Genomic DNA, 10,149 nt, shown 5'->3' on the forward strand with positions numbered 1-10,149 from the left:
CCCATTTTACTGATGAAAAAAACTAAGATTCAGCCTAAGGAGCAAAGGTAGGATTTGCACCAAGTCTGCCCCACACCAAAGTGCGTGTAGTTTGCCAGTGGAGCACACTAGATTAATCCTTAACAACTTAGCACTTGAATGTGCCATTGGTTGTTTAGGCAAAGGCAATTGAACATAGCTATTCTGGCTACACTTCATTAAACGGCATTGAGTGAAATATTGCACAACACCCACATTCAGTAGCCTCAAATATTTTTCCAGGTATCCAATAATAACCTATCATTCAATTGGTGAGAAAAACATCTGATTCTGAGCAAGACAGAATGGAACAGTTTACTCAGTGGATTCTCGCCCAGGGCAATTTTCTTTAAGCAAGGGTGCCTGGGCATGATGTGGTGATTGATTGGGGACAGACTGCCCTGTCCTGGCAACCTGGCAATTCATCTTAAATGATTCCTTTACACACATTCTGTGAAATAAACACACAAGCCTCATTGCTTTCGCATCTACATCATAAGAAAATAATGATTATTTGGCTGATGACTCCACATCTCTCTGAGAACCACATGAATTGGATTTTCAAGCCTTAAAGGAACCCTGTTGTGAATAAAGAGAATCCAGACTGGGATCTGTGACCGGAGTCCCACACTCAGCGTCACTGCCTAGATCTGAGGTGTCACCTCAGGCAGCAAAGAGGACCTGAAAAACCTGAAACTAGTTAGGAATGACTCACTGGGCATTTTGTTTGTTTTGTTGCTATCGTCATCATTTTTCTTGGAATTGATTCAATTCTCAGTTAAATTTTAAAAAATAATTTGGGTTTGGTTTGTTGGAGATTCAACAAAAACATGCAGTTTTGTGTTTTGTTTGGTTCTTTTTTGTTTTGTTTTTTAATTAGTTTGTTTTTCCTTGCTTTACATTCAAATCCTTGGTTTGAAGGGTAAGATGAAATGAGAAATCATACACTCACCTACACAGTGTTAGCAACACAGACAAGGGGTTAACTTTAACTGTTCACAACAAAAGTCAAATTATGCAATTCATGTATTTCTAAGATGATGATAAAAGATCTAAAAATTATCTGGAAGATTTTCATATCTGCCATCTCATTTTACCCTTTCAGTATTCCTGTATATCACTGTTCTGTAGATGGGGAATTTATCCTAAAATATATTTAACTGACTTGTGGCTGGTCCAGTAGTCTATCTAGTGGTTCCATTCTTCTTGAGTGCAAAGATGCCTGTGCATACTGGAGTTTTGGGCAGGTCACTTGGAGAGACTGAAAGATTTAAAGCAATCAGGTAAAGGGCAGCTGTAATTGCAATGTAATGGCTGCTGGAGTGGAACAGCATTTTAGAGAATCATTAAGGGAGGCAGTTATCACACTAAACCTCTTTACTGCAGTGACCACACTGGGATATTCTAGACCTCTGCAGTTCAATATGGGACCTACTGAGCTCCTAAAATGTGGCTAATCTGAATTGAGACATGCTATAAACGTAAAATACACATTGGTTGTTGAAAATTTAGTATGAAAGAATATAAAATATCCCCCAAATAATTTTTATATGTGTTGCTATTGAAATAACATCTTGGATATATTGGGTTAAATAAACTATTTTATTAGAATTAATTTTACCTATTTCTTTTTATTTTTAAAATATGACTATTAGAAGATGTAAATTTACATATGGAGCTCATGTTATATTTCTATTGGACAGTACTGTACCAGAGGCCAAGTTCTCCATGTTCTAGAAAATATACAATGCCATGTTTGAGCTGGCTTGATATTGTCCTTTGCTTCTTAACTCTTATGGAGCAAAGCAAAGGGACACACTTACTGAAGCCCTCACATGATTCAAGGCAGATTCTGACAGAGGAAAGAGGATACTTAGGTTTTCCTGCTCAAGAAAGTGGTATAAACCCAGTTTATAATTTACCCCATTCTACTTTTGAAATTATTCTTTTTATGATGCATTATTTTCAAACTGGGGGATTTGCATTATTTCAAAATTTTCACATGAAATGAAAATCTTGTAGGTTTTATATCACAACATTTATAGCTCACACCTTTCAGAGTTCTATAACATGTGGCCTTGAAGTACAGAGAGAAGCATGCCCTGCTCTGCCCTGCAGCTCACAACCACTTAACTCGATATTCCTTCCAACAGGCATCACAGATTCTGCATCTTTTCTCAGTTGTAACAAAAACGGTTTTACAAAATGCTTAAGGCTTTGTACCACACATGTGAAGCTGGCCCTGTGGTTTAGAAATGCTAAATTATCAGGACAGGGGATTAGACAGTGATTCTTCTTCACCCCTAACCTCACATGCATTCTGCAGACCCCACATCTGTACCAATGTTCTACAAGCCAGCTCGGCACCCCTGTTATTCGGAGACTGTGAGAGTGGGAAGGGACCTCAGAAGCTGTCAACATCAGCCTCTAGCCAGTATAGGAGTTCCTCCTGCACAGTCCTTGATAGCAGCTGTCTGGCTCTGCTAGAACCCCTCTTGTGATGGAAAGCTCACTACCACTCAAGGACCCCAGGTGTTTTTGTTTCTTTCTTTCTTTTAACAGCTCCAGCTGTGTAAAGTTCTTGCTTATATTGAACAGAGTGGTCAGATGTTCACTCTGCTGTACCTAAATTAGATCTAGAATACAATGCAACCTTCCTCCCCCAACAAGGACAGTTTGAATGCAGGCTTTGTTACTTATGTTTTTTCAAGCCTCAAAACCAACCTCAGCATCAGGTACCTGATCAAAAGAAGGGGGGGGGGGGGTGGTGGCATTAAGAACACCCAGCTAGTGAGTCATTGCAAAGAGATGACAGAAGAGAAAGGGTTCATAACTATTCAGTGGTGCATACTTACTGGTCTCTTTGTAGCGATTTGGAGCACCTACTTCTTTAAAACAGGCAACAACTGGCTTCCAAGTGCCCAGCAAGCTCTTGCTTTCACAAAGATGCATTGGCAATGACTCCGAGTCCTGTTCTCTTTTAGGCATTTACAAATTGATTTGTTCCCATGTTGCCAGCTACAGGAGATAAGTGGCTGAGTAATGATCCACGGGTGAGAACTGGGAGTTCAGGATGGGCTTTGTGTCTGGAGGAAGAGGTGTGGACTGCGGAGGAGGGACACCCAGTGTCCTGTGGGACGGCAGAGGATGTGTGCATGGTATCTGTGGACTTCAGATAAACAGAGTGTGAAGGAAAGAGCTTTGGAGTAAAACAGACATGGGTGGACATTTCAGCTACCACTTACCAGCTAAGTGGCCTTGGTAAAGTCATATCACCACTTTGAGTCCATACTTTCACCTATAAAATGGGAACAATAATATCTACTTTGCAGTATAAAGTAGTAGTTAAGTGTTTAGCATCTGGAACCAGACTGTTATTTATTAGTTTTATGACCTTCAGAAACTTTATTTTATTTTTTTTACCTTCTATATATTTTTTAAAGTTACAGGTTTATTTATTCATAGCTAAGCATTGTTTTAAGTTTTCTCCCCCCAGATGGCTCCCTCATCTGTTTGCTTATTGTTTTTGCTCTTTGTTTTCTCATCTTCTTTAGGAGATACCAGAAATGAACCCAGGGCATCCCATGTGGGTGGCAAGTGCTCAACTGCTTGAGCCACATCGGCTTCCCCTTCTTTATTTTTGTAGTGATTTTATTGAATTATGATTGACATAAAATGAACTGCACATGTCCAAAGTGTATAATTTTTAAAGTCTGGCACTTGTAAACACATGTAAAATCATTCTTATAACTAAGTAAACAAATATATTCATCATCTGCAAAAGTGTACACATCTTAGATGTTTTTAGTCAAATTTATCATTAACCATTTCATATTTTTATGATAGTATAAATGGTATTTTTTAAAAACTCAATTTCTGATATTTCATGGCTAGTATATAGAAACACCATTGAATTTGTATATTGATCTTATATCCTGAAACCTTGCTAAACTCATTAGTTCTAATAGCTTTTTGGTAGATTCCATAGGAATTTTCTATGTAGACCATCATGTTGTCTGTCAGTGAAGACTGTTTTAATTCTTCCTTCCAAACAGAAAGCTGCTGGTGCTTTTCCTTCTTCTCCTTCTCCTTCTCCTTCCCCTTTCCCTTCCCCTCCTCCTTTCTCTCCTCCTCCTCCACTTCTTCCTTCTCCTTCTTTTTTGCTTTATTGCACTGGCTAGAACCAGTTGAATAGAAATTCTGAAAATGAACATGCTTGCCTTATTTGTGATATTAGGAGGAAAAAAATTCAGCCATTCATCATTGACTATGATGTTAGCTGAAGGTTTTTCATAGATGCCCTTTATCAGCTTGAGGAAGTTCTCATCAATTCCTAGTTTGCTGAGAATTTTTACCAGAAATTGATATTGGATTTTGTCAAATATTTTTTTCTACACTCATTGAGAAGATCATGTACTTTTTCTTTTTTAATCTATTAATTTGGTGAATTATATTGATTGATTTTTGAATGTTAAACCAACCTTGCATTCCTGGGGTGAACCCCATTGATCCTAATGTATTTATCCATATTTCATATTTTTGGATTGGTTTATTAAAAATTTTTAAATAAATTATTTTTGCATCAATGTTCCTGAGGCATATTGGCTGAAGTGCTTTTTTTCTTTTGTTTTCCTTGCAGTGTTTTGGAGATTCTTCATGTTAAATATAGGCACTTGGGAAACAGACGTGGCTCAAGTAGTTGGACTCCTGTCTACTATATAGGAGGTCTAGGGTTCGATGCCCAGGGCCTCCTGGTGAGGGCAAGCTGGCCCATGCGGAGTGCCAGCCCATGTGGGAATGCCACCTCATGTGGGAGTGCCACTCAGCACAGGAATGCTGCCCTGTGCAGAGTGCTGGCCGATGTGGAGAGCTGGCACAGCAAGGTGACACAACAAGAGACACAGAGGAAAGAAAATAAGAAGACGTAGCAGAACAGGTAGCTGAGGTGGCACAAGAGAGTAATTGCCTCTTTCCCACTTCAAAAGGTCCCAGGATTGGTTCCCAGAGCTGCCTAATGAGAATACAAGCAGACACAGAAGAACACACAGCAAATGGACACAGAGAGCAGACAATGGTGTGGGGGTGGTGGTGGGATAAATAAATAAATAAAGGCACTTAATGCTATAAATTCTAAGTACTACTTTATATTCATCCTACTAGTTATGAAGTTGTATTTCATCGTGGCATTTGAAATTACATGTATATTTTTCCACTTGAAGTTGGCAAAGTTCCTGATAGTCACAGTTCCCTCATATTCTGCTTGTTTCTAAGTCTTTTTTTTTCTGTTTAATTTTTAGTAGTTTCCATTGCTATGTCAAGTTCATTAACCTTTTCTTCTCTGCTATCTAATCTACCATGAATCTCATCTGAAATATTTTTAGCTCAGATATTGTAGTTTTCACTTCTAGAATTTCAATTTGGGTTTTTAAACTGCAAAACCTCCTTGCATCTACTTAATACAGTCAATCTTTCCTCAAGTTTCTAGAACATAAGGAATACAATAATAATGACTTTTTGAATGTCCTGATCTACTAGTTATATATCCATGCCATTTCTGGGTCAAATTCAATTGATTTTTCTCATTATTTTGCTGTTTTTTTGCATGCCTACTCATTTTTTTAATTGGATGCCAGACATTGTAACTTTTACTTTGTTGTGTATTGGGTATTGTAGGTGTCTTAAAATAAATACACAGGGAAGCAGATTTGGCTCAACAGATAGAGTGTCTGCCCACTACATGGGAGGTCCAGGGTTCAAACCCAGGGCCTCCTGACCTGTGTGATGAGCAGGCCCATGCACAGTGCTGATGCATGCATGGAGTGCCATGCCACGCAGGGGTGTCCACCATGTAGGGGAGCCCCACACCTAAGGAGTGCACTCCGTAAGGAGAGCTACCCAGCATGAAAAAAATGCAGCCTGCCCAGGAGTGGCACTGCACAGATGGAGAGTTGATGCAGCAAGATGATGCAACAAAAAGAGATACAGATTGCCTGTGCTGTTGACAAGAAAACAAGCGGACACAAAAGAACACACAGCAAATGGATGCAGAGAGCAGACAACTGGGGAGGGGGGCAGGGGAGGGGAGACAAATAAATAAAAATAATAATAAAAAAATAAATCTTAAAAAATAAAATAAGTAAACAAGCAAACATGCACACACACGTGTGTGTATATATTTGAATTGAGACCATTTTCTTTTAATATAATTACTACCATTATAATGATAAAGTGCATAGCTTTTTAACTTTTCCACATTTAGCCCATCCACTTAAGCATTTTACGTGGCCAGGTCACATTTGCCTGTTTCTAAAATATAGTTTTGAGCTTTTTTGTCTGGGATGTGGTTAAGTTACTTGGAAGCAGTTTGATCTTCGCTGTCAGGAAGGCCTAAGGCAGTGTTTCTCATCTAGTGTTAATTTTACCCCCTACAGAGGCAATACCCTTCTAACCAATGCCCTGTAAATTATGAGCTGTTTCTGCTCTAGCTGTTGGGAATAGGCACAATTCCCAAGCCTGCGTGAACACTGAACAGTGTTTCCTCGAATTCTTTCAGGCAGTTCTTATCCATCGCTACCCCACCTACACCCACTCCTGCCACCCTCAAGTAGTTTCCTCACACATGTGCACTGGTCAGTAAAGTGAATACTTCTGAGTGATCCTCTGCAGAGTTCCAGAGTTCTTTCTCTGTGTAGTTCTCTCCTCTCTGGTACTTTGCCCTGCAAACCCTAGCCACCTTGACTTCCCTGGATTCCAGCTCTGTATCCTCAGCCCAGGGAGTCTGCTGAACTCTGTGTGGATTTTCCCTATCTGCCTGTAGACTGGAGGCTTTCCCTGGGCAGTAAACCTCAGCAATCATTGGTCTTGCCTCATTTGTCTCCCATCTTTCAGGAATCAGTCCTTCCACAACTGATGTCCAATATATTGAGAGCTGTCATTTCATATATTTGTTTGGTTTTCCAGTTGCTTCAGGAGAGGGAGTAAACCTGGTCCTTGTTACTCCATTTTGGCCAGAACTATAAGTCAGAAAAGTTATTCAAATCTTCTAGTGCCTTACAATCCTCACCTATAAAATGGGAACATAGTACCTACCTCACAGAGCTGCTGCAAGGATTAAATGAGTTAATACTTTAAAGCCCTTTGTACAATGTCTAGTACTTGGTAATTGCTCAGAAAGTAGAAGATCATGCTGTTGTTTTTACTGTCAATGGTAACTTAGGTGCCATGGATGGGGTCTGGGATTGGGAAATGGCAGACTTTTCAGTCCCCAGCACAGGGCCTGATACTTCACTGTGTTAAATATTTGTGCCTTTACTGCCCTATCCTCTCACCCTCCCTATGATAACCTCTCATCTTTTACTTCAGAGCAGGTAAAGAATGACATTCCAGATCTTAAACAGCCATAATTTCTGCCTTGGAGATCTAATTGATGTTCTCTTCAAGCAAATTAGCATTTGCAGCAAACATATTTCACTCCAGATTTACTATGGTCCCTAAATTAACATAACAAGGGTATTCTGAAGAGCAAACCAGAGTTTAATTTCTTTGAATCTGGAGGTTGGTCTCTGAATTAGTTGGAGGATTTGAGGGCAGGAAGGAACAAATTTATCTCAACCCTTCCCAGGGTAACCATATGGGAAAAGAGGACAGAGAACTCAGGTATTAAAAAGGGGGAAGAAAACTATTTGGAAGATGCTGTTGAAAGGAAGGAAATAGTGGATCCAACTCCTCAGCCCCCCGAATTTCCTCCTCATGGCTTTCAGATATCTTCCCTCATTGGTGATGTAGTTGTGGTTGGCATCAGATGTGATGTTCATAATTTGTCATGGATCAGATGTCTGATTGGGTCTTTCTGAAAGTTGGGGAAAGCTAGCAGTTTGAGGCAGGCCACAAGGTGTCACCTGAACAGGTAGGATATGCCCACAGTAGCCTCAGTCACTGTCAATATTTCAGTCTTCTTATGAACTCTCTCCCATCTCCCCCACTTCAGTCATCAAAAACAGGACCTGCTCCACACTGGTCCATCTCTGCCCACAGGAAGGAAGGACTGAGGTTTTAGAAGTTGGAAGATTTTGCTTCCACTCCCAGTGGCTTACTAATGTACCTCTTTGGAAGCAGGAGCCCATTATCATTTATTTAACTACTTTATCCTGCTTTAAAATACTAGGTTTTTAAAATTATTATTAAGAACTAAATTCTTAAATCAGTAGCACCCACTTGATACACTGGTTCCCCAAAATGGTACTCATGGTTCATTAACAGACACTTGCCCTTTTTTTTATCTCTGAAATCAAGATAAACACAAACAAATTTTCACAGCTAACCACACACTATGAAGCACTAAATCTGGTCTTTGGGGGTATATTAGGGTCAATGGGGTGTGAACAAATCCATGAGTTCAAGGAGCATGTCTACATTTAAACCTAAGGCCCTAATTTGGAGCTGCATTAACTCTTTTATTCAACAGCTATTAAGAAAAGGTCTAAGATAATGTTCCAGTCTCAGGAAGCTGCAGTTCAACAGGGATATAAGATAAGGACATTATAATTGGAACTCATTCAGAAAATACTAAGGGCTAGGAGAGTGGTTTCACGTAGTCATTAAATCATGGAACTTTGGGTCACACCTGGGTTTAGCTATGGATTTTGACCCTGACTAACTTTTGTTCTTGGGGAAGTCATTTCATTTTCTAATCCTTGGTTTCCCCATTTGTAAAATGGGGATAAGATAGCAATTGTACTTTTTATCATGTTAGTTATCATTATTGTTGTTGCTGTTATTATTATCAGTTTCTCTTATTATTTGCTTTTCAGTCCAATCAGTCCAGAGGAAGGCAAGATCTGAGAAGGTTTCCCAGAGGGGTGTCTTTTTCCCTGGACCCAAGAGAGGGTAAGGTTTTAGAAGCTGGAAGATTCTGCTTCTACTCCCTACAGTCCAGAGATTTCAGAGACTATCTGAAATGGTTCTACTTCCAACTGCAGACCAAGTAAACTTGATGCCAGTATACGTAAAACTCTGTGGTCCCCTGCTTTTCTCACCTTATGCCTCTTGACAATTGCATTCACCCTTGTGGTTTCAACTCTTAACTGAGATGCTAAGATTCCATGTTTCTGGACAACACAGCTTGTCCCAAACTAAATGTTCCTCTCTTTGTGGCCCCAGTCTCATTCATGAATGGCATCATCCTCCCAAGAATTGAAACCAGAAAACTTACTGACATCCTTAATGCCCCATTTCCTTGTTTCCGTTGCCCGTTCTTCCACTTTGATCTCATATAATCAATCAAGGCCTGTCAGTTTTACCAGCTAAATACATCTTTAATCCATCCACCCAGCCACAGATTTGGGCAGATTATTGTCATCTTTCACCTTATCAGCTGCAGGCGCCTCCTACTGGACCCCTGTGTCTGATCCATCTTATTCTGCACTGAGGATGACTAAAATCCACGCCTGGCTCTACTTGCTTAAAGCCTTCCAGGCTCCTGGCACAACCTGCTTCCTTATTAACCTTATATACAGCTCTCCTATTTCTTTTCTAATAGATCCCAAAGTTTGCTTGGGGTGGCAATGGGCTTAGTTAAAAATCTTGTTTTCCTCCCTAGCAGCTTTGTGACCAGGTTTTGGTCAATGAGATGTAAGCAGAAGTTTATTGGGGGAGGTTTCTAGAAAGCTATTGTTTTCCTGATAAAGAGGAAGGATTAAATTGGTACAGAGTTCCCTTTGCCCTTCACTCTACCTTTCTGTCTATCCCACAGACAGATACTTGGAGGAGATCTCCTGACTGCAGGAAAACCAAAGACCTACATTAAGGCTGGTAGAGCAGGAAGCTGGAAGGAGCCTGTTTACTTGATGATTTCCTGGAGCAGGCACAAGAAGTCTATCTAGCTCCAGACTTCTTGTTATGCAAGGAAAATAAATTTCCATTTTTTTGTAAATATTTGCCTCTTAGTGTCTGTTACCAAAGTCAGACTGAGTCATAACTGATACACTCTTCCATCAACCAGAGGAGCAATTTGCACATTTTAGTGGGCATCATATCACTTTGTACTTGATACAAATTCAGACTCTGGATCCCACACTGACAGTTTCTCTCATATGTAGGTTTGGAGTGGAGTCCTGGGACTGGTCTTATTTA

At 40.0% G+C, this 10,149-nt stretch overlaps 1 long non-coding RNA gene across 1 annotated transcript; it reads left to right on the forward strand.

Annotated features, from left to right (window-relative positions):
• Positions 1 to 8,821: 8,821 nt before the first annotated feature.
• Positions 8,822 to 9,949, forward strand: LOC139439518 (uncharacterized). The gene is made up of 2 exons (XR_011649482.1): positions 8,822 to 8,904; positions 9,770 to 9,949. It is a non-coding gene; the product is annotated as an uncharacterized lncRNA (long non-coding RNA).
• Positions 9,950 to 10,149: the final 200 nt, after the last annotated feature.

This window comes from Dasypus novemcinctus, chromosome 8 (assembly GCF_030445035.2).
Source record: "Dasypus novemcinctus isolate mDasNov1 chromosome 8, mDasNov1.1.hap2, whole genome shotgun sequence".
Classification (NCBI taxonomy): domain Eukaryota; kingdom Metazoa; phylum Chordata; class Mammalia; order Cingulata; family Dasypodidae; genus Dasypus; species Dasypus novemcinctus.